The sequence below is a fragment of the Epinephelus moara genome, chromosome 24 (genome assembly GCF_006386435.1).
Source record: "Epinephelus moara isolate mb chromosome 24, YSFRI_EMoa_1.0, whole genome shotgun sequence".
Classification (NCBI taxonomy): Eukaryota; Metazoa; Chordata; class Actinopteri; order Perciformes; family Serranidae; genus Epinephelus; species Epinephelus moara.
Genome location: NC_065529.1, coordinates 39,082,277 through 39,105,322, shown reverse-complemented (window position 1 = coordinate 39,105,322; position 23,046 = coordinate 39,082,277). Strand labels below are relative to the sequence as shown.

Below are 23,046 nucleotides of genomic sequence, written 5' to 3'. Positions count from 1 at the left end.
GGTCTAAGACAGTCCAAAAATACCAGCGAACAGGAACAACTTTCTCCCAAATCCAAAACACTAGAGTGTTAAAACTTAATATTGTGATGTCATCAATTATAACGTCTAGAGCTGCTCCATAGACAATGAATTGGGGAAGATGCTCTGGATGAAACTGAGAGCACCCAGGGGAATGTTCTGAGTATACGGGAACCTTTTCTGTTTCATAACTGAGAACGCTACAATAGAATAAAGCTCATTTGGGTAAAAACAAAAAACACTGTGGGTCCACAAAATCAGGCTCCCATTCATTGTCTATGGAGCAGCTCCAGAATTTATGACCTATGACATCACAAGTTTGACACTTACTTCTTTGGTGTCTAGGTTTGAGACAGAGTAGCTCGTGTTCATGAATATTGATTGAACTTTCCCAGGCCATGGAAATAACATATTGGCAATCTTAATTTGATTGGTGTTTAACTAAGGTATGTCAGTACCATTAGCCATGCTGACACTGCTAACAGTGCTAACAAAGCTAACAGTGATAACATAAGCCGAGTTAACAATGCTAAAGGGGGTTTGTGGCTTAAAAATTGAGCCACCTACTCACTGGAGTGACCTGGCGGGAGACCAGAGGATGTCTATCATGTTTCCATAGCAGCACTGTTGGGTCTGGATGGTGTTACTAGTGGTAATCGTCAACTGAGCAGCACCAATAGCTATCGTTAGCTCCTACTAGACCTGGGTGGAGCTCAGTGCTGTAAACTGAGCAGTAGCAAAATTAACCTACAGATCTTAAATAGCAGGTCAAATATATTCTCTGTGGTTAACCGTTGACATTATTACTTGGAACCCATCAGCCATCGGTCTGACGACAATAATTTTGGTTATTTTTCTAAAGCTAAATTGTGTCAGACAGTAGCAGATGGGTTCTGAGATTGCTTTTCACCCACTGTGTTCTACTCAGGCATAATTTGTCAGTCATTACTGCTCAGACTACAAATGGAAATCAGAACGCTACCAGTACTAAAATCTTGTCCTATTGCCCACAGATTCTGCACACATACATACGCAGATATCTGTTGATAGAGATTAGCTCCAAGTCAACATAAAAATCAAAATCTCAGTTGCCACAAAACTTTGTGAAGCGCTGATACACTGTTGCAGGTGAACACTATCTGTACTGTATATTTATGTCTCTTTGAATGACCTTCTCTAACCGAGGCCAAAGCCGATTAGACATTGATGATTGTCTCATTATTAACAAAAAAATCTCACAGAGCCAGAGGAAGACGGATTTGATGCAGAAGAGCATATATGAAACAATAGAAAGAGAAAAGGCAGTGATGTGTTTTGATAGGAGGTCAGGGGGAGGGGTAGGAGCTGCATGGGTATTTGGGTCAACCGAGGACCAATGGATGGAGCAACACTTTTGACAATGAAGAGCAGAGATGAAATGAGAGAGGAAAGTGAAAGGAAACTCCAAAATCCCCAAAAAATCAACTTAATTGAGGGGGGAATATCCTTAGCGATCTATCCCAACGGCTTCGGGCCAAACAAACGCCTCGGCCGGATGCAGCGTGGAGCATGGCATGAGTGGGTGTTTATCATGCTTGGTTAATCCATTAGCTACATGCCGAGAGGGGGCTTTTGTTCAGGGGAGCCCTTTGCTTGGCTCGCAGAAAGGCTGATCGTAGTGTAGGAAAACAGTCATGGACGAGCTTCTTCCACTTTTTTAATTAAAGCCAACAAGTAGAGACGAAACTGAAACAGGAATAATGTTATGAATCTGACTATATGTCTAATTCAGAGTCTAGGGAGTTATTCGTTGTAGCCAGACAAACAATACCCACCCACACACATACACACACACAAACCAAAACATTGGCAGCCTCAAAGGTTTAGTCACCATCACACTGCTTTGATTCACTCCTCACTATCCTTCTCTTTCATCAGTACAACCTGCAGTCTCGGTCAAAAGATCTGCATCCTCACAAACAATCAGATTAAAAAGAGCATCACTGGGAATCCCCGTCCCTCTAAAGCAAGTGGCACCATAAAGCACCACAACTCGCAGCAGCAAGGCGAGCCGGGAGCATCAACACGTCAAGAGAGTCAAACCCAGAAACAAAGACCGTCAACACACCCGGAGAGAGGCAGACCACAGCCCCCCGCCACAGCAACAAAAGCTTACCCCCAGTCCTCCATTAACAGCGGCTAAGGCTACAGCTAGGAGAAAGGAGACACGTGGACTCCTCCAGCAGTCAGCCCCTCTCCTCCTCGTCTCCCCCTCCTGTTCGTTTAGTTTTGCTTGCCGTCCTCTCTGACTGACTGAGCGATGGAGCATCAGCGTGCCGAGCAGGAGACGAGAAGCACTAATCTGTGATCTGAGATCTTCCTGCCCGGGAGCACTGTGCAGACTGTGTATATGTGTGTGTGTTTCTCAATGAGTGAGGGATAATCCTGTGGTGCTGTGCTTGAATGGCTCAGACAGAGCAGCAGGCCAGAGAGAGAAAGAGAGGAGGGAGTGAGAGGGAAGGGGGGGTTGAGAAGGTGGGCTGCTGCCGCTGCTGTTTGTGAACACTGTGGATGCTGTAGTGTGGATGTGAGAGGAGTTAATGATCAGACTTTGGTGGAACTGGTGATGGTGCGGACATGATCTGAATGCTTCTATAAAAACAGCAAAAGCTTGGTATTTTTTAATGAAGTTCTTAGTCATAGATACTTCTTTTAAATGCCTGGAAACAAGAGGAAAACGTACTTTTCTTCCTACCTTAATGTAGCTTCTACAAAAGCGAGACGAGTCTTATATGACTGTATGATCACACTAAAGCAGGCTGGTTTGGAAAATACCTTTTGCATGTGAAATCAACCTGCAGTCACACCTGTTTTTTCAGGTCGCAATGATACCTGTCAGCAATGAAATGACTAAACAATTGGATTTTTTTTTTGTCCATTATTTGCTCTGGTGCCTGCCCAGTCGCCAAAAGGAAATGCTGGCATCCTATGTTTCTGCAAACCACGTTACATTTGTATGTTTTATTTTATAGGTAATGTAATGTAGCATATGAGCTGACTTAGTCATGGGGGAGTTGGAGGGGATGGTGAATGGTGTGTCGAGATGCCTGCCAAGCTGCAGACCACTGTTTGAGACCAAGAATCAAACAAAAAAAGGTTGTTTTTTAGCAAGTCATCGCTGCGTTTCCAGCGGCTTTATTGCCAACAAACAGGTTGTCTTTTTGCAACCTGTCGCAGTGTTTCCACGAAAAATAGTTCCACAAGACAATGTGTTTTTATGGAGACATTGCTGCATTTCCTGCTGAGGCAGTGCCACAAAAAACAGTTGTTTTGTTTGGAGACGTCGCTTGATTTCCTGCCAGACAGTGCCAGTTAAAGCGGGTGTTTCTCATGGAGACATTGCAGTGTTTCCTGCTGGGGCAGTGCCACAAAAAGCAGTTGTCTTGTTTGGAGACGTTGCTGCATTTCCTGCAAGGATGGTGCCACAAAGAGTGGGTGTTTTTCATGGAGACATTGCTGCATTTCCTGCTGGGCCAGTGCCACGAAAAGCGAGAATGTCTTATGGAGACATTGCTGTTTTTAGCCGGGGAAAGCTGGTCAAGAGTGCAACTGGTGCAGCCCAGTAAATCTGCGGAGTTTCAGCTGACTAAACTTCTGTTCTGAGTCTGTTCTGCTCTCTGTGATCTGCGTTTTAATAACAGCTGAAATAACGAGTTCCTTTTTTTCATTTAGATATTTTTCTATTTCTGTTGTCTGACAACTAAATGACCATAAAATTCTGATTCAACAGTGGGTCATAATGCTACTCCTGAGCTGCTGCAGCGAGACGTCAAACATCAAGCGACTATTGACATTTAAAATGAGCGATCACAGAGAGGGTAACAGGTGACATTAAGTTGTCATCTTAACTTTACTGCCACACAGCCCCCAGGCTCACCTCACTGTTTTACAAAAAGCTCAGTTTTATATAAAGGGCAGCTGGAGTTTTCGGATTTATACACTCTGGAAACAGACTCTGGAGCAGCTCAGTTTAAGTAGGGGCAAAGGGCCAAACGGCAGCGAAAACAATTTTAAATGTATTTTTTCTCTTCTATTTTGTCTCAGTGTAGTAATATTCTGTGGGGAAGAAAAGGACAACCAGATGAAAAAAAGATGGAGAAGGTGGAATGAGATTTTGGTCCAGTGATCCAGATGATAAAGGAGGCTACATTTCATTACAACACAAATTCCTTCAGTAGGCTCCAGTCAAACACAGGCAGGGTGGGGGCTAACTAACAGGAGACTACGATAGTATCAAGCTGAGCGCATGGAGGGTGGATGTGACCCTGAGGTAGATATACGTAACCTGTTCTGAATGTTCACGAAGGCCAGAGGGCAGACCTGTGCTGTTGACATGGCAGCCATAAAATGATTAATAATTAGACAACTTGTCATAAAGCGCAGAGCAAAAGTTGAGCTATGCAACTGTGGTGTAGGTTGAAGTAAAACGCAGAGTCAAATGCAACAAATTCATAAATATGTTGATCATAAATAACTATTTTGTAAATATTTATTTATGTTAATGAGAACACGTTATCGTGACAGTTTGCTTCACTGTTCATTTTATTCTTCTTGCTTTGTTTTTTTAAAGCTCAGACATTATCCAAGTCATCCTGTGTGTTCAAAAACAAGTAGAACAAGAGACGGACACCTCCGTTAGAGCCTTGACCACAGCTTGGTCACCGTGCCAACCAGACTGACATGATGTCACTGTCTGATGGGCTGACTGTCACAATAAGACAGGACCCAGCAGACCACAGAGAGCAGAACGGACGACTGTGTGTCTCTGCTGAGTGTGTTGTTGAGTTGTGAACAAGACAGTGGAGGTGAGGATAATGAAGACGGTGTAGTGAAAAGACTGCGCTACAGTCTGTAATCAGCACTTTTACACTGGTGATTTCACAAGTAAATCAGAAATCGAATCCAAAAGCACAGCCAGCAGGACATGGTTTTGATAGATGGAAGACTGTGACACAAAGAGAAAAGGAATAACAAGGCTGAAAGGCGACAGCCATGCTAGCAGCTCTGTAAGGCTGTACGCTTTGTATTCTGACCTGATAGTGGCATAACATGAATAGTTAGGGGATAACTCAAGGCTTAAGCTTTTACATTTCATCCTGAGGGGGACATGAATGTCTATGCCAAATTTCATGGAAATCCAGACAGTTGTTTTTGACAGTTGTTGAGAAATTACACTGAAAACCCAAACATGTAAACCTTATGGGGACACTAGAAGTTAAAGTCAGATCACCAAAGTCAGTGTGCTTCATCCTCTGAGTACCATAAATGTCTGCACAGAATTTCATGACAATCCATCCAGTAGGTGTTGAAATATTTTAATCTTCAAGTGGTGGATCAACGAATTAAACATCAGAATGGCATTGTCATCCATGAAAGGATAAAGTATAGACAGCGTTTTGATAGATACAATTTGACTAGCTTAAGTGACATCATACTGTATGGTGCTTTTTAGGTATTCAGTGCGTTTCCTCCCATGAAATTACACACCAAGGAATGGAATGTATTTATTTCAAAGAATCCATGCACTGTGACAGCTCAAGATTATTTACCATGTCAGCTTTACATAGAATTATGACCAAACTTCACAGCCATGTTTGTTATGCTCGAATCTATTCAGTCATGTGCGTATGTTGCATACCATCCTGTTTAAATTTTAAGCAGAAATATACTGCACCAGAAGAATATGTTGGTATTGTACATTTCTGCAAACCACAGATACACTTTAGAAATGTCATATCGACGTTTCTAAAGTGACGTAACATATGAGCTGACTATCATTGGGAGGTGGAGGATATGGTGGATGGCATGGCCCCTTTAGATGGGACGCCTACCAAGCTGCAGACCACTACAGACCAACAAGCAACAAAACAACTAGTTGTGTTTTAGTCAGTCATTGCTGTGTTTCCATTGGCTTTTTATGCTCCAAACATGGGCATTTTGCAGTAACTCATTGGTGTGTTTCCACCGGGGATAGTGGCACGAAACGCAGTTATTTTTTACCGAGATATTGCACTGCTTTTCAGCCAGGATTGTGTCCCCAGAATATTAGAGTACAAATAATATGAAAATATGTAATCATTTTAGTCATTGCATGGTGCTGCATGGTTAGCATTGTTGCCTCACACCAAGAGGGTTCCTGGTTTGAACCCCATGGTGGGAGAGCCCTTCTGGGTGGAGTTTGCATGTTCTCCCCATGTCAGTGTGGGTTTTCTCCAGGTACTCCAGCTTCCTCCCACAGTCCAAAGACATGCAGGTTAACTGGTGCCTCTAAATTGTCCGTAGGTGTGAATGTGAGTGTGAATGGTTGTCTGTCTCTATGTGTCAGNCCCCATGTCAGTGTGGGTTTTCTCCAGGTACTCCAGCTTCCTCCCACAGTCCAAAGACATGCAGGTTAACTGGTGACTCTAAATTGTCCGTAGGTGTGATAGGCTCAAGCCCCCCCGTGACCCCTAACAGGTTAAGCAGTTATGGAAAATTGAATGAATGATCTTTTCCCAACCATAACCAATTGTTTTTGTTCCCAAGGTTCAGATGTATCGGCTACATGATAGTGTGCCATTGCTAAGTATCCATGGTTTTCAGAAACATACAATGCCAACTTTTTTCTGGTGACTGGGTTGGAGAATCTCCACTATTTTGTTGGCTTAACTTTACTAAAGTCTTGCTGAAAAATAACTTTTGCTCACAATCTGCGTTTTCTTGCTTTTTGTACTATTTTGTCAGCTCCAGCTCTCAGTGGAAATATAGGAGAAGCTGTTTCAAAGTCGGTTCTTCATTTTGAATTTCTCAGCAAGAGAACTGTAAAATAGAGAACCACCATATTTTAAGATCTTCAACAAGGTTTCAGAAAAGTATCAAACCCCAGCAGGTGGAGCAAACAAGCTGATTAAACTTGCATTTAAAACTTTAGAGTGAACACAACCACAAAAACGTGATGTCTGGTACCACAGGAGATAATAGAAACCATTTCTCTTGCTGCATGACGCCCGACCCACAACTACAGAATAATACAGACGGCCATTGATCACAGCTGACATGCTTTTTAATAAATATCCACACTGTATGAATTTTCTAATCAGCGATGGGTGTGAGGCGGACATATACTAAGTCTGTTTACATTAAAAACAGCCTCGGAATAACAAAGACTGACACAACTCTGCTTCAGTTCATCCATCAAACTGCATGTGAGACAGAAGATGGGAGGAAAAAAACATAATAAAGGCTGCTGACATTTCAAAACAGTTTATAAAAATGAGGCGACACTTGAGGAAAAGCAAATAAATATATTGCTTCTTTTGCGCACTGGTAGTTCCATTGCAGTTTTTTGTGCTGTTTGAAAAGATATTTGATCATTTAACGATTTCCACCATCTTCATATACTCTACACACACACACACACACACACACACACACACACAAAATATCCACAGTATCTCTCTCTGGAGCCACCCTCTGCCCTCCGAGCACAAACACCTCTTGTACGGTGAGATCTTGGTCACATTATTCAAATGCAGCACTTTTTCTTTCCCTCAGGACAAACAGCACTGGTTCTGCTTCTGCTGCTGCCCTCATCACATTCAGGTCCTATATATAGAACCCCATTCATCAATAATTCACGCCGCTGTAAACAGATAGAGGAGATGACCAACCTGACTCACGTGGAGAAACTCTTTAGGGTTTGATATAATCTCATGTCACTGTCAAGACAATTGGATTATGAAACAAAGAGATCGATACAAGGCAGCGGCACCACAACAGGCCTGAACAGGAACTTTGTGAATTATGTGTTTCAGACCTTGAGGGCAGTTTGGAGTATCAGAAAACTAAATGTCACAGCTCATCCCGACAGCACAACACTACCTTGTGTACTGTGAACTCATTTGAAATGTAATCTTATCTTGCAGAAAAAACAATACACTCTTCTCTAGTTTAATATCACCACTGACAGTCCCTGGTAAACAACTCCAGCCCTGCAAAACATCCTGGACTCTCAGCTGACGTCTCTGCTGCAGGTAAATAAAATGAGAATGAAGAAAAAGAATCTGCTCGGCTCTCGCTTCCCTTGACGGCTGATAGTGTTGCTGAGGAAGCCTCGATAAAAGGCATTTAACCCTCAGCTTCTCCTGTGGTGTCACTTCGTAGCCAGCAGTAGAGCATTGTTGTGCACTTCTCCAGTACAGATATGTGCAGCGGTCCACTCAGAGGGTCAGACACATGCAGGAAAAAGTGTTGATGCTGCATCTAAACACAATGTGCAACAAGAGAATGCACTTACAATTCCTGTAGAAGTGTTTAAGGCAGCCAGCAACCATTTGTCAAAACCTCTGCGGCCGCCCGGGCAACTAACTGAAACTCATTCCGGCTTCTTTACAATATTCATGTATCATCAATAATACAGAAGATCTGGACACAAGCAGACTTAAATACCTGTACAGTGGTCCTATTTTGAGCCACTAGCAGACACACTCATACCTCCGACAGAACTGTCAGCGGTCAGGTTGCATTGTGGGCAATGCGAGCACCAGGTTTTGACAAGGAAGAAGAATGCACAGAATAATAAAGACGATATCTCTGGTTCTGCCGCATTGAATCGGATCCTTTTTGTGAGTCTGACAGTAGTTAAAGGAGTGCAATGCTTTATCAGCGGAGCATCTTTTAAAGTTCATACCTTCACGTAGATAAGACAGAGATCAAGGTCCTTGTGTGCTTAATCTAAGATGACTTTCTTGGCTGTTTTTGACCATGACCTTTGTAAAATAACACACACATTAGAGAAAAGCACTCAGTGGGGAGCAGATCTCCGCCAAGTGGCCGCCCGAGCTGATCCCAGCCACTCTAGATGATTTATGCAATTGTGCAGATGCTAATAAAAATACAAGCCTTGTCTATTTTTGACAGAGCCATGACATGTTGACCTGCTGACAGGCAGTGTATATGAAATATAGAGGCAATAAGCACAGCCAAAAATCTTTGATCTATGTCATTTATAGCTAGACTTTTAGAGGTATTAACTTTGTCTGTAAGCTATGTAAGAAATACCAAACACAATTAAAACAGACAAAGAAAATTAAAGATTTAATTACCTGCTGACCTACTTATGGTAGAAACGCAAATATCAAGGAAAAATGACAAAATTAACAAAATCTAAAAGCAAAATTGGGCAGCTTTTCCCGTTGGAATTGTCTCTCCTGGCTCCCTTAGATAAAATGCTGGCAAATGGGGACTAAGTCATCTCGTATCTTGCCTAACTTTAGTGGATCATAACATGTCAGATGGAATTAATCTGGAGATGCTTTGGTTCAAAATAAGACAAAAGGTTTCTATGGCTGTCAGTGTTTGAGCCACGATAAAGGCCAAAAAGTGGTCTGCAACAGATGTTAAGGCTTGTTTTTAGCTGTGAGGATTTCTGGAAAACTTGACACTCCTACTAGCTAGTTAAGAGAAGTGAGGAATCAGCGCTCAATGAGGGTATAAAACAGTCAATAAAACAGGTTTTTCGAAAGTTACGGATCACCACAACTACAAGAGGTCCTTGAGCCAACAGTCATACATGTGCACACAAAATATGAGGCTGACTGGTCCAGTAGTTTGCGAGAGTAGCTGTGTACAGACAGATACACACACTCACAGGGCAGTTGTAGTGGAAGGAGAAGTGAGACTGATTATTATAGTAGAGGCCCTGGGAAAAGTTTGGTTTTGTTTTCACTTCATTTTATTTTTAAGTATTAATCTGTGATCTCATCATGAGGTCCTAGATACTTGCAGCCGAAATGAGTTTTCTGTCTGGGGTCAGCCTTAGAGATAGGGTAAGGAGCTCGGACATTCAGAGGGAGCTCGGTGTAGAGCCGCTGCTCCTTTGCGTCGAAAAGGGTCAGTTGAGGTGGTTCGGGCATCTGATCAGGATGCCTCCTGGGCACCTCCAGTTAGAGGTGTTTCGGGCACGTCCAACTGGTAGGAGGCCCTGGACAGACCCGAACACGCTGGAAGGATTACATATCTCATCTGGCCTGGGTGGGAACGCCTTGGGTTTCCCCCAGGAGGAGCTGGAAAGCGTTGCTCGGGAGAGGGACGTCTGGAATACTTTGCTCAGCCTGCTGCCCCCATGACCCAGCTTCAGATAAGCAGTTAAAAATGGATAGATTAAAGTATTAATGCCATAACTGAATTGAAATTGGCTGAAAAAATCGTTAAAAGACTGAAAAGGTAAAGAAAGCCAATTGACTTTTTTTTGGGGAAAAAAAAATCTAAAGGTGCGTGAGAGAGACATGGATCAAGAGAGGAAGGGCGGGTACTGAGACTGCTTATGCTTAGGACCCATAATTTGGTGCTACGCCCCTGCATACTCACACACACTCAATCACACGCAACCAAACGCATGATCCACTCTAGGCTTGTCTGGCGGAGATAAAGACACCGTCGTTCATTCATTCATGTCAGAATTCATCCTGTGTTATACGATAGCAAAAACTACTGGAAAACACTCACAACTACGAACACAGCTACACAACTACAAGTATACAACCATAAAATTAAAAGTAGATATTAAGATGTGTCATTACAGATCAGAGCTGTGTTACTGAACCTGGTCTGTCCTCTCTGCGGCCACTCAGTCCTCGACAGCGTCACTCCAAGTAATTTCTGACACCTGAAACTTGGAGTCGAACAGCCTCACTGCTCAACTGCAACCATGACACATCCTGCGGTCGAGCACGCCTTTTACACACACACACACACACACACACACACTGAACTTTGACATATCCCTGAGAAGACACATTAGGCCATCAATTATTCGCTAGCTGCGAAGGAGGGTGGAGACTTGAGGGCTCTCCCTTGTCGCGCACATTCAACTGGCAGGTGTCATGTAGTCAGGCGAAGGAGACTCAGAGACAGACTGATAGAGAGAGAAGGACAAAAGAGACAGACAGTTACTCATCATGCAGATGAAGGAGGCAGACAGGAAGAACAGAGAGAAGCAGATAAAGCTTGTTCTGTAGAGGACAGACAGATGAGTCAACATCGGGGTATCAGGTCAGCCGTGCCGCGTCGCCTCAATCAATACGCATTTGCTGACATACAATGAGCGATACCTGTAGAGGGTGAACAGCGTCTTTCATTTGAGGGGTAAACATGTCTGACATCAATAATTTAAGAATGCTGCATGAAAAACTCTCAAAATAACAGGAATTATCTTGAGAGGACGCCATTTGAGAGCATAATAAATGTTCTTTTCTTAATTTAGTGTGATGCTGCGAATGAAAAGAATCAGAGCAGACAGGTGTGTGTGAGCGTCCTCTGGTAATAGACAGCTTCCCACAAAGGCAGGTACATCATCACACACACAGCAGAGGATAAACACTTGCAGGATTGTCGCCTGAATTCCCGCAAGTCATGAAAAGACTCAAATAAAGCCTGTCGTCCATCCACGCAGACAGATGCTCGTCTCCCCATTATGTGCCATCTGTGTATCATCTAATCATGTTTCTCCCTGCGGGGCTCACTCCATTTGACCCCGGTGTTCTGTCCCATTATTGCAGGAAGTAATATACGACCCCTGCGCAGGGATGAGAGGGACTGAAAGGGCTGCAGGTCTGGTCGTATGTAGAAAACACAATCTTATAATTGAGGCTGTTCTTCTCCTGTTATCTGACAACATCCTGAGGTCATGAGTCAGAGTACCCCCAACACACCCCTGCTTTAAAATACTTTAAAGTCTTTTAACTATTTGTGATAATTGTATTTCAATTAGTGAATATTTGCTGTTTTTCTCTGGAAACCAAAAGGCTTCTATGTTCAGTACAACTAACATACAACTTTCTCTCTTATTTGTGATAATAATGAAATATAACATTGTTTAACCTTTGGACAGAGCCAGGCTAGCTGTTTCCCTCTGCTCTCAGCCTTTATGCTAAGCTAAGCTAACCATCTCCTGTCTCTAGCTTCATATTTAAAGGGACAGTTCACCCCACAATCCACAATACATATTTTTCTTCTTACCTGTAGTGTTATTTATCAAATAACACTATATATCGGCCATAGAGATGTCTGCCTTCTCTTGGATATAAAGCCCAGTTCAGTAAAGTGGTTTGCGACGAGAAACCGTTTCAGAATGTTGCAGCAGTGTGAACTGGCCGGCTGATGGTGTCACCTGCAACTCAGCTGATCAAATCATGTAGGGACTATTTTTCTTTCCACTGAACTACACCCACCAACCGTATCAAATCAAATCAAATCATCGTATCACTGCTCAGAAGGAAGCGTGCATCTCAGGACGAGAGGCTCATGCTCATGACAGCGTGAGATGTGCACATTAATGGCATCCTCCTCAGCTGAGCTGTAATGTTGGTGGTGCTAGGTGAGCTAGCAGTAGATCTATGCTTCCTTCTGAGTGGAGAAGTGGTTGGCGGGTGTAGTTCGGTAGAAAGAAAAATAGTTCCTACATGAAACTGCTCACAACAAGGTCTGTGGATTATCTTGAGTAACAGGGTCATGATTTCTGGAAAGAGACATTGCTGTTGAGTTTTTCAAAAGTATTTTTTGGCGCTTTGAGCACCACAAGCCGAGTGCCATCTAGTTCCATTATATTCAAGAGAAGACAGACATCTCTACAGCTGATATCTCCAACACTAAGCATCCCCCACGAGAGTTTAGACTGATAGACAGCACTACAGGTAAGAGGAAAAATATGTATTTTTGAGTGAGAGTGGTATTGGATTTCTCATATCACTTTTGATAAGACTAAGCATATTTAAGTTTGCTATCTGACAGTTGCTCCAGTTTAGCCACCAAAGGACATGTCACATTATCTCACATTGAACTCTGATGAAAGTAATTCATTCAATGCAAATCAAAAGCAACCAAAAAAAAAAGCATAGTTGACAAAATATCTCACCACGACCTTCATTTTGTGGCTGTCGCCTTCAGTCATCACACAATCTTTTTCAGTAGTTGTCATGAAACTTCAGATGTTTATGAATATTTTTGCATTGGCTTAAAAACTGAAACTAAAGTTCACTCCTGACCTTGGAAACATGACTGACTAAAATAATTTTAGTTTCACTTCGCATTCAGACTTTGCTGTACAGTAAGGGGAATAAAACCCAGACACAAAATGTGGCCCAGTGGTTATTTCAGGCAATCATCGGCAGGTGTACACACATCTATAAATGTTTTGCAGGTGCTGGGTGACAATCTGTACATAAGAACAAAACATCCCTGCACTCTACTGTGTTCTTTCTAGCTCCTATTTTATTCTGTGACAAACTTACCATCACCACACTTTCACATAACGTCTCCTGCAGATTAAAGAGAGAAAAAAATTGTACGTGCATGTGTGGTTGTGGAACACCACTTAATATTCTGTGTAGAGCCAATTTCTCATACTCCAGGGTTCAAAGAATTCAATAGGGCAAGTGTGGAGGACCTCTGTGCTCTCCATTCCACTTTCTTTGTAATCAATAACCTTTTCTTTCCACCGCCCAGTGCAGAGAGTCAGTGTGGACACTGTTAATTGAAGCCTCTGGTTCAGCTGCTGGAGTCAAAGTGTGCACACACTGAAGCTGATACTGAGAAGGGAAATGGAAATGACTCATTCAAAGACAGTGCAGCTGCTAAAAGCCATGAGAGCTACACACACACACTCTCACACACACATACAAAAGCCTCTGTTGTTGTTGTTGTGAATGAGAACTCCTCTGGCTGTTAGGAGTGAGATCCACTGAGAGGAAACACCATCAGTGATGCAGTCAGTAGGTGGCAGTTCAGTCGGCAAAATGAAAACAGCTTTAACAGGTTTAAATATTACTGTTGCTTTGAAAACACCTACTGTAAGAGCACGGCACACACACAAATACATCCATACTGAAACAATCCAGCAACAAAGATTTCGTTTTTGTCATCTTCGCAACAAAATGCCAATTATTCTCTGGTTCTAGCTTCTTAAATGTGAGGACTGCTTCTGTTCTTTGTCATAAATGATAGTGAACAGAATATATTTGGGGTTTTGAAATGTTTGTCAGAGGAAATACGTAATCTGGAGATGTTAATTTGGGCTCTGAGAAATTGAAATTGTGATAAAAAAATAGACATTTTTCACCATTTTCTGACATTCTATAGGCATTAAAATGAATTCATATTAATCGATTAACCAAGACGATATTACGCATGACAACAATTTAACTGCTTCAACTTAAAGCAACAGCATGGAAGTAAGCATGCATCTACTGCTAGCTCACCTAGCACAACCAAGCGGCAATCTCTGAGACTGAAAAGTTAACCCAATGTGGAAGTGCCAAAAACTGCAGTTCATCAAATGGCCACTTGAGGCTGGCTCCAAAAGTGAGTAAATCTCCAAACTCTCATGTTACAATGCCCAACTCTACAGGAGAAATATGTTTAAAGCCTGGTTTGGTCTCTATATCTAATTTCAACATTCATGACGACTGTGCAGGGTTGAATTTTTATATAACTCATCCATTTACAATTTATCAAGGCCCAAAGTTATGCATATTTAAGGGCAGAGTGGCTTAAATGACAGACCATCTACGAGGTGTCGCCACAGTCTGTGAGTCAGATCTGCCCCTCAGTTCTCCACAGCTCCAATCTCTCATTCAAGTATGGTCACTTCTGGCTCCAAAAAATCAAGATAACGACTGCTTAAATGTCTAACGTGAGGCCTCAAAACAGCAGTCCACAAACCAACAGGTGACATCACAGTAGGTACATCAACTATTTATACAGTCTATGAGCACCACAGAGCTAGCTAACATCTCAAACCATAGGGTGCCATTAATGTTTACATCTTGTGCTGTCACGAGTATGAGCCTCTCGTCTATGAGGCATGCATCCTTCTGCACAGTGATACGGTTGGCAGGTGTGGTTCAGTGGAAAGAAAACAGTTCCTACATAAAACTGCTCACAACAAGATCTGTGGATTATCTTGCGTAACCAGGTCATGATTTCTGTAAAGAGACATTACTGTTGAGTTTTTCAAATGTATTTTTTGGCGCTTTGAGCACTGTAAGCCGAGTGCCATCTCGATCTATTATATTCAAGAGAAGGCAGACATCTCTACGGCCGATATCTAAAGTATAAATATGTATTTTTGGTTTTGTGGTGAACTGTCCCTTTAAGTTGAAAGTTATTCTTGGCCTTGGAAACAGCAGCTGTTCTGAAACTTTCTGAAACTCATCAGCGGATGAAGTTTCCCCGTCATAAATAAATGCAAAATGAAAGTTGTATTTCACCAGGGAAGCAAAGAAAGGCCGTGCTCAAACTGGAACATCTGGGCAAACTCCATCTTCTGATTAAGATAATGTGTTGTGACTGAAAGCTCCACAGCAACCAATATGTGTGCCTTTTGTCAAGTTGATTGAATTGATTAAGTCATTTTTCCAAAACATTTGCTGCTTCTCAAATGTGAGCCACTTCTCAACAATTTTCTGACATTTTATATACTAAACAATCCTCGATCAGAAAAACAGTCAACAGGTTAATCAATGATGAAAATATTCATTTGGGTTTAGCCAAATTTCTAATCAGTAAGACTCTAAAAACTTAGACAGCTAAAAACTCTTATCTGACATTTAATAGACCAAATGAATATTAATCGAGAAAATAATCTTCACATTAATCAATCATGAAAACAGTTGTTAGCTGAAGCCCTACGCCTCAAACATGCCCAAACACAGTCGCTCCCACCTCTACACACATGCACACCACACAGACGCCATCCTTAGCAAAGTTGCCATGGCAACACCAAGCCCTCTTCCCTCCTCCTCCTCTGGCTCTAAAGCACTTCACTGACACTATAAATCTGACAGGCTTGAGCCTCAGAGGAGCAAAGCAAACCCGCAGCCAACAACCTCTAATAGCCTCTTCTTGTTCCTCTTAAGCTGTGAGATGGCTTTTGTAATGTACCATCTACAGCAGAGGTGCCCCGGAGATACAAAGTGATTCATTACACTCAGGAAAGTGGAAGTGTATCAACATCACATGATGCAGATTCACAACAACTCTTCCTCCAGCACTTAGTCAATGAAACTCTCACCACATGGCTGACTTACAGTAAACTTATTGTTTTGTTTGTGTGTGACCCCTCAGATTTATCTTGGGACCACTCAAGGCCCCCTGACCCCCAGGTTAGGTACCAAATAGTGATTTTCATTAGGGATGCAACTAGCAATTGGGCCAGTTCTTTTCTCGATTAATTTATTCATCTTGGGCTGCAAGTATATATCATACTCTCAATTTATCATCCAAGCCGCAGTTATTTGCCGGGTTGCAGGGGCAGCAGGCCAAGCAAAGCATCCCAGACATCCCTCTCCCCAGCAATACTTTCCAGCTCCTCCTGGGGGACCCCAAGGCGTTCCCAGGCCAGATGAGATATGTAATCCCTCCTGCTTGTTCTGTGTCTTCCCCGGGACCTCCTACTAGTGGGACGTGCCTGGAACACCTCCAGTGGGAGGCGCCCAGGAGGCATCCTGATCAGATGCCTGAACCACCTCAACTGACCCTTCTCGACGCAAAGGAGCAGCCACCCTACTCCAAGCTCCCTCCGGATGTTCGAGCTCCTTACCCTATCTCTAAGGCTGAGCCCAGCCACCCCACGGAGGAAACTCATTTTGGCCGCTTGTATCTGTGATCTAGTTCTTCCATTCATTACCTAGAGCTCATGACCATGGTGAGGGTTGGGACGTAGATGGACCAGTAAATTGAAAGCTTTGCCTTCCGGCTCAGCTCCCTCTTCATCACAACAATCCGATCACTTGTTAACAAGACCCCAAGATACTTGAACTCCCTCGCTTGAGGCAGTAACTCAACCCAGAGGGGGCAATCCACCGGTTTTTGTAAGACAACCATGGCCTCAGACTTGGAGGTGCTGACTCTCATCTCGACCACTCCACACTCAGCTACAAACCGCCCCAGGGCATGCTGGAGGTCACGGTGTGATGAAGCCAACAGAACCACATCATCTGCATAGATCAAAGATGCAATTCTAAGGTCCCCAAACTGGACCCCTTCCTAACACCCCAGGCAATTTCATTAAAAGTCTTAAATTTGATGTATTAAAATTAATATAATGTAAGACAGAGAAGAGTACAACATTTGCACATTTGTGCACAAAATGGGAACAATCAAAGTTTCGTTCGTTTTGCTTGAAAAATGACATCAAAAATTAATTGATTATCAAAATAGCGACTGATAAATTTGCATTATTGCTGCAGCTCTAGATTCATCATTTTGCTATAATGTCCCAAGATAATGACTAACACCCATCACAGTTTCCAAAAACCCAAGATGACGTACTCAAATTGCACCAGTCCAAAACCCAAAGATATTCAGCACACAATCACAAAAGTAAAAGAAAAGCAGCAAATCCTCAGGAACCTAGAACTAGATAATATTTATAATTTTTGTCTGAAAAATGACTTCAAACAATCAACAGATTATTTTTCAGTCCATCTATACATCCTCATGTAAAACTGTATATATTGTAAAAAACCTAGGACCGACTTTAACCTATACTGTCTATCTGTTGTGAATTTATCTTCCAGCAGTGACCTGAATGCACCTCTGGATAAGAGAGCTGCATGGTGGGACCGTGTTGGCACGAAGCCATTTGCTGCTGATCTGTGATGTGCAGCCTGCTGGTTAGATTCTGCTGATTTAGCATCTATAGGCACCGAGCAGCAGAGTCAGAAAGTATAGACACAACAGGGAATGTATAATCAGTGTCTGGGAAGTTGCCTCCAAAAACACTGCATATCTTAAACACATCTCCCGTGTAGTTAAATATAGTAGATTTGCCTTTCATGACTGATTTGCTAAATCAGCTCTGCGTGAAAACTGGGAAATTTTATGGAACTCTGAACAGATACCTACCCAGATAAGCAAATATGAATCAAGATTCTGTTACTGCTTTGCCTGTTTGTCACCTCCAATGTTTTCAGAAACATATTTTAGTGTGCTATTTGGCTGTACAATGAGAATGTTTGCCGTAACAGAATCCTAATTCACATTTGATCAGTGCTACCTAGTTTGATAGTTTATACCCCAAGTCATGAGCAGTGAATGGACTGGACTGCACTTGCATATCACTTTAACTGGTCCTCTGACCACTCAAAGCACTACATGTCACATTCACCCATTCACACTCTGGTGGCCGAGGCTACCATACAAGGTGCCACCTACTACCCAGACACACACCAATGGAACAGCCATCAGGAGCAATTAGGAGTTCAGAATCTCGCTCAATGATACTTTGAGGTATCGCAGCGGGGGATTGAGCTGCCGATCTTCTGATTAGTGGGCAACCCGCTTTGCCTCTGAGTCATAGACACCCCAGTTATTGACATGATTGATAGCTGTGTTAGAGGCTCCTCAACTCTGATTGGTTGTTTCACTCAGGTGCGGTTATGTCTTTAGGAGTGCTACAAACAGGCAGAGGAATATGTTTTTTCACAGACTATCTGTCTCATGTGTGGATACTGTGACAGTTTGACAAAAAGAGATTTTTTTTTAGAAAGGGTACCAATGACAGCTGAAAGGTTTTTTTTTACGCAAAATGCTCCGAAACTCCTTGTTTGAGCTCCTCAAATGTGAATATTTGATCATTTGCTTGAGCAAAATCCCTCCAAAACAACTCCTTTGTTCACTCACTACTCCACATTCAGCAGTTTACATTGATCAGTGAACTGAGATTTCGGATACTTAGGAAGCATCATCATTTTGTGTCATCACTGACAGGTATAGAGTCAGAAGACAGTAGATTTTTGGCATAAATACAAAGCGCAACTCATTGTGAGATTGTTAGAGTAAAGCAGTTCACATGCTTTGTACAGTGATTTCATTATATACTACATATTACGTAGATTTGACACTCAAAATGCAGGCACACAAATTGGCAGAGGGCAAATGTAGAGCATTTCATAGTAAACAGAGAGAGATTTTGGATGTTGTCATCTATGACTGAATGCATATCTGTGGGTTTTGAAATGTTGGTCACAGAAAACAAGCAGTTTGAGGACATCACATTGGGTTCTGGAAAATTTTGATTTCATTTTCTGTTATTTTATAGACATGACAATTAAACATTTAATCAAGAAAATGATAAGCAGATTAATCAGGGATACAAATAACTTAGTTAGTTGCAATCCAGAAATATTATTTTTAAAAGATCATAAGGGCACAGCCAGACCAAAGTCCTAAAACCAGCAGTAAGTTTAAATCATATATGTGGCTAAAATCATACACATCTGTTGATACATAGAATCAGGTTCATCCTGGCTTCCTCCATCACAGAGCCGCCAGCCATCTTTCATAACACACAAGACAATTAAAGACTTTTATTCTGAGCCAAGGCAGGACAATTCTTCCTATGCAATAGTTATCTCATGTTGGTCTGAAACTCCACAGCTCAGCAGTTGCACAACACGGTATGCCCCGGTATGTAATGACAGCTCAAACCCCTGGGCCTTTAAGGAAATGCAGCCTGCCTTTCTCCCAAGATCCCCTGTGAGGATCCTGTCTCAGGCTCCAATTACCTCACAGCTCAGGCCAAATCCAAAGCCCTGCTCCCTCACCATCCAGTCTCTGAACACGTACAGGAAGCTTTAAGAGGATCCTTTCCATTCAGTGGTACATTATTGACTTGAGTGCTGGTCCATAGATGTTACATACTGTAGCTTTAAAACGGGAGAGCAGTGTGTAACTTTGAAACAACTTTAACCTATTGTGTTTGGATAATTCTCAGAGGAACTGGGATAAAATTAAAATTTTAATTGCATTGATCCAAAGCCCAGGCATAAAGGAAAGGGCTTAGGATGTCTGAAGCCATATTGGTTACAAAGGCAAAAAGGACGAATAGAAGAGAGTAAGTTTAATTGCTTTCAATCAACTAATGTCAGGCAGGTTTGTCTGGAGCACCAGATGTGACATGCCAAGCTCGTGAGTAAAAATGAAATGGGGAAGCAAACAGTGGCGTCAATGCCCACTGGGAATAACATAGTAAAATCTACAGAAAAGCAAAGAAAGACTCAGGGTTTAGTCTAATTAATTACATTAGCAGTGACGGCTCATCTGTCTTTGCTTTGACAAAACCTGAGAGGAGGTGAACCGGGCGCTGCAAATCAAATGAGTGACCCTCATTTGTCACATGAATTAATCCAATTAGACACTGACTCACTCACATAAGAGCACTTTATCAAATGCGTGACACACACAAATCCACTCATGCCTCCCTCTCTGTCACTTTAAATGACCCTCAGCTATGATATTTCTATGAAACACAACACTGAATTTGTACTTTGTGTAACATACTTCACCATATGATTAGTTCTACTAGATGAGAAAAACAAGAAATGTTTCACACTCCATTTGTAGTTAATGATAAAAACAATTCACTCGCTGACAATATGTTCATCAGTATTCACTCCCTGAAGCCAAACGATCCCCTCTTAAAGCATATCTGTGTTTGTTTAGGCTTTGTTATCGCAGGTTGATGGGTTTGCTGATCAGAAATGAGGTGAGATCTCTTCCTCATGACAAACCGTGTAGGAGGCAGAGGATTTCTACTCAGCTTTGACAGCAGAAACACTGACTGAGAATAACTATTATGCAACCAAATCAATCGTAAACTATCAAAATTGCTTTTTTTTGTGCAGCTTGTGGTGTAGAATCCAAATTTACTATTATTATTAAACAGAGAAAGCATCAAATCCTCATGTTTGAGAAGCTGGAACCAGCAATTATTAACATTGTTGTTGATTAATCAACATGATGTCAAATGTACCTCATCAGGCTGACAATCGCACAATAGATGGAAACCCACTCTGCTGCAGTTTATATACACCAAATGCAAATACACTGACATAAAATGACAGGCTGATAATCTCCAGCGTACAGGAAGTGGAAAGTGACAGTGTTAGCCTGTTGAAAAGACTGCAGACAAATATAGAAACTTTAAAGGAGCACTCCGACAGTTTAGTTCTGCATTTCCACCACATTGTGAGATGTCGAAGCAGCAGAGGCTGACACATCGTGACCTTTACTCCCTGCTATCAGAATCAGAATCAGAAATACATTATTGATCCCAGAGGGCAAAGTGTGATGTGTTAAAGTCACTCTGATGCACAGCATAGAGGAGTATAACAACAGGAAGTATAAAAATAAGTATGTAAATTGTAAGAATATGTGCATTATGCTACAGTGGTTAACACTGGTATGTGAAATATTTAAAATATAAAAATATCTGTATTATACTAAGTATGAAAAATATAAAAATATGTGGATTATGCTCCAGTGGTTAATACTAGTGTGTAAAATATTTTAAAATATAAAAATATTTATATTTTACCAAGTATTTAAAGTGTGTAAAAATATGAAAAATATGTGTGTTATGCTACAGTGATTAACACTAGTATGTAACATGTAAACATATAAAAAATTGCATTATACTAAGTATTTAAAATATGTAAAAATATTTTTTTTTAAATGTGCATTATGATACAGTGTTTAACATTAGTATGTAAAATATTTGAAAAATATTTGTCTAATGCTAAGTATGTTACGTATATAAAAATATTTGCATTATGCTTAGTATTGAAAATATGTAAAAATATAACAAAAAATGTGCATCATGCCACATTAAAATGTATAAAACTCATATGTAAAGCTTTTGTTTTTTCTATTAAAGGCCATGCCTCAAGAACACTACACTTCCCAAAATGCAACTCAATAGCATATTTTTAGTGACTTGGTGAATACCCACTTCTGTCAAACTCCAGACCTCCAATGTGTGACAAATTTCTTTCTGTTATACATGTGTTATCTCCAAATCGAAGCTGAGACAGCCCTGATATTTACTAAGATTCAACACAGAAGCTCATCCACAGCCACAGAAAACATTACACACATGTTGTGAACTAAACTTCACTTGTAAAAACATCTGAAACAGTGGAGTGGCCCTTTAAGACATGAGGAGGAACACGATGTTTTTTGGAATAAATTGACTTGTGTTTAAGGCGTTAATCATATTTTGGCTGCAGTTATTCAATGTAACACACACATGTGCACACTGTAGATATTAATCAATCAATAACTGATGTGTAGAGCGTACAGATGACAGCTGCAGTGTGTCCAGCAGCAGCCTGTTGTACTATAACAGTCCATCAGTACTCAGAGTTCAGAACCGTGGACAGAGCTCACTCAGAGATCAGAGTCAGTGCTCACACTGAGGTCAGAACCTCACAGAAGCTCTGGTCTGATCCAACACCAGCTGCTCTCCACTGATAAATCAAAGAGATGTGCAGGTCTGGAGGAAGCACAGGCTCTGTGTCTCCCCAGAGACCAGCTATTTTACTTTAGACATCCCTCCCTGCCCTCTCCTGCTGCTGCAGCCACCACAGGCTGCTGCTGCTGCTGCTGCTGGGGCTCACTGCATCCTCTGTCTGCACTGCAACTCCTGCTCAATGTTGTTAAATACATTTCTATATCTGAACCTTTATAACACAAAGATCCTGATTCATTTAAAATGAGTGTCATGAAGCAGGAGTCCAGTCTGGCAGTGGTTCAAGTTACCACACTTCAGCATCAACTGCAGGTTCATACGATGCAAATAGAGAGGCTGTATCAAAGACTTTTACTTACTAAACATTTGACTTTTAATGCTGTAGACTTTAATTTAGTCTGAGCAGAAACATCACTGGATAAAACGCCTGTTCACACCGACACCAGATGTAACGGTTTAGCATTATTAACTCTAAATGAAGCTACTTTATCCAGAACAAACCTGAAGCTAGCTGCTGATAAGGTGTCAAATATAAAGAATAACGTACCGACAGCAGATTTTAATCCAGCTTCTGTGATTATATTTAAAATGTAATCATTGTCTTCATCAGCAGGAGCTGCCTCCGTTGTATCGCCGGTAGATGTATCACTGAAAGGAGCCGCCAGATGGGGGATGGTCCGGAGTTTGAGTCAAGGCAGCCA

At 41.7% G+C, this 23,046-nt stretch overlaps 1 protein-coding gene across 4 annotated transcripts in view; it reads right to left on the bottom strand.

Annotated features, from left to right (window-relative positions):
• Nucleotides 1-23,046, bottom strand: part of pacsin1b (protein kinase C and casein kinase substrate in neurons 1b) — a 37,336-nt gene extending 14,290 nt beyond the window's left edge. The window contains exon 1 of one of the 4 annotated variants that reach the window (XM_050038407.1): nucleotides 22,893-23,046. The gene's annotated coding sequence lies outside the window, so the exon portion shown is untranslated. The other 3 variants (XM_050038409.1, XM_050038410.1, XM_050038408.1) reach the window with 3 other exon arrangements.